The 2,634-nt window shown below is 42.5% G+C and overlaps 1 non-coding gene across 1 annotated transcript; it reads right to left on the bottom strand.

Annotated features, from left to right (window-relative positions):
• Window positions 1-1,092: 1,092 nt before the first annotated feature.
• Window positions 1,093-1,168, bottom strand: trnaa-agc (transfer RNA alanine (anticodon AGC)). The gene has a single exon. It is a non-coding gene; the product is annotated as a tRNA-Ala (tRNA).
• Window positions 1,169-2,634: the final 1,466 nt, after the last annotated feature.

The raw sequence follows: 2,634 nt of genomic DNA, 5'->3' as shown, positions 1-2,634 counted from the left end.
TAAATATGAGTGAGAGAAGAGGGGATGAGATGAGAGTGGGGGAGTGTGGAGAGAGAGAGAGGGGGGAGAGAGGACAGAGAGAGAGGGGACAGAGAGAGAGGGGAGAGGAGAGTTGGGGATAGAGGAGAGTGGGGAGAGAGGAGAGATAGTGGGGAGAGAGGGATGAGGGGGGAGGGAGAGGGGATATAGGAGAGAGAGGTAGAGAGGGGAGAGGGGAGGGGGTATAGGAGAGAGAGGGGGAGAGAGAGGAAATAGTTAGCGTCTCTCTCAATTCACTTAAGGGCTTTATTGGCATGGGAAACATGTGTTAACATTGCCAAGCAAGTGAAGTAGATAAACAAAAGTGAAATAAGAAATACAAAACAAATTAGTTGGTCGGGGAGGTAGGGAGGTTGGCCGCGACCATTTAGCAATTCAAAGGTTGCCTGTTTGAGTAGCATTTTAGCTAACACTTCCCCAAACCCTTTTCCTAACCTTGACATAATTATCCTAACCCTGACATAATTCACCTGTCTCGTAGCTCTATGGACAATTCCTTCGACCTCATGGCTCAATTTTTGCTCTGACATGTACTGTCAACTGTGGGACCTTATATAGACAGGTGTGTGCCTGTCCAATCATTTAATTTACCACAGGTGGACTCCAATCAAGTTGTACAAACATCTCAAGGATGATCATTGGAAACAGGATGCACCTGAGCTCAATTTAGATTCTCATAGCAAAGGGTCTGAATACTTATGTAAATCAGATATTTCTGTTATTTTTTACAAAATTGGCACAAAAAAACGAACTGTTTTTGCTTTGTCATTATGGGGTATTGTGTGTATTTAATCCATTTTAGATTAAGGCTGTGATGTAACAAAATGTGGGAAAAGTTAAGGGGTCTGAATACTTTCCGAATGCTCTGTATATATATTATATATACCGTGACCGTTTAGCAATCCAAAGGTTGCGTGTTTGAATCGCGTCGGGGACAACTGTATAATTTTAGCCATTTACATTTTAGTCATTTAGCAGACGCTCTTATCCAGAGTGACTTACAGTAGTGAATGCATACATTTCATACAATTTCATACATTTTTTTTCTGTGCTGGCCCCCCGTGGGAATCGAACCCACAACCCTGGCGTTGCTAACACCATGCTCTACCAACTGAGCTATAGGGAAGGCTAGCCAACACCCCAAACCCTTTTCCTAACCTTAATCTAATTCTCCTAACGTTTTACGTAAACTATCCTAACCTTTGTCGTTAATTCTCCTAGCCACATCCTAATTCTCCTTTGTTGTTACCACAACACAACAAGCAATCTGGTCTCAGAGAAAGACATACAGTGGGGAGAACAAGTATTTGATACACTGCCAATTTTGCAGGTTTTCCTACTGTAACGGCTGTCGTGAGAGAGAGTAGACCAAGGTGCAGCGGAGTTGGTGTTCATCATTGCATTTAATAATAGAAAGAACACTATACAAAACAAAACAAGAAAACCGACAGCCAAACAGTCCTGTCAGGTGCAAACACTAAACAGAAACAATTACCCACAAAACCGAAAGGAAAAACATGCTCCTTATGTGTGACTCCCAATCAGCAACAACGAACTTCAGCTGTGCCTGATTGGGAGCCACACACAGACCAAAAAACAAAGAAATACAAAAACATCGAACGCCCACCCAATGTAACACCCTGGCCTAACCAAAATAAAGAACAAAAACCCCTCTCTATGGCCAGGGCGTTACACCTACTTACAAAGTATGTAGAGGTCTGTCATTTTTATCATAGGTACACTTCAACTGTGAGAGACGGAATCTAAAACAAAAATCCAGAAAATCACATTGTATGATTTTTAAGTAATTAATCCTCTAAGGATCCGCCCCTTTTTTCAATTTTCGCCTAAAATGACATACCCAAGTCTAACTGCCTGTAGCTCAGGCCCTAAAGCAAGGACATGCAATATTCTTAATACCATTTGAAAGGAAATACTTTGAAGTTTGTGGAAATGTGAAAGGAATGTAGGAGAATATAACACATTAGATCTGGTTAAAAAAAAAACTTTTGGGGTATTTTTTTTAAATGCAAGAGAAAGGCCATAATGTATTATTCCAGCCCAGGTGCAATTTGGATTTTGGCCACTAGGTGGCAGCAGTGTATGTGCAAGGTTTTAGACTGATAGGCTAATGCGATTAGCATGAGGTTGTAAGTTACAAGAACATTACCCAGGACATAGATATATCTGACATTGGCAGAAAGCTTAAATGATTTTTAATCTAACTGCACTGTCCGATTTACAGTAGCTATTACAGTGAAAGAGTACCATGCTATTGTTTGAGGAGAGTGCACAGTTTTGAACTTGAAAAGTTATTAATAAACAAATTAGGCACATTTGGCAGTCTTGATGTTCAAAATGTTATATCAAGACTGCCCAAATGTCCCCCCCCCCGGAGCGGGAGCAGACGTTACAGTACCCACCCTCGCCCGACGCGCACCTCCAGCCTTGGACGATGCTGGCGAGGGGGATGACCTCGAGGGCGAGGAACGGGCCGGTCCGGATGGTGAAGGTGGAAATATTGTATGATGTTGGGATCTAGAATGTCGAACACTGCTCCTCTGGACCATACCCATCCCGCATAGGGAACCACCG

This window comes from Salmo salar, chromosome 15 (assembly GCF_965601325.2).
Source record: "Salmo salar chromosome 15, fSalSal1, whole genome shotgun sequence".
In the NCBI taxonomy this organism is placed as follows: domain Eukaryota; kingdom Metazoa; phylum Chordata; class Actinopteri; order Salmoniformes; family Salmonidae; genus Salmo; species Salmo salar.
This window is presented reverse-complemented; position numbering and strand designations above follow the sequence as displayed.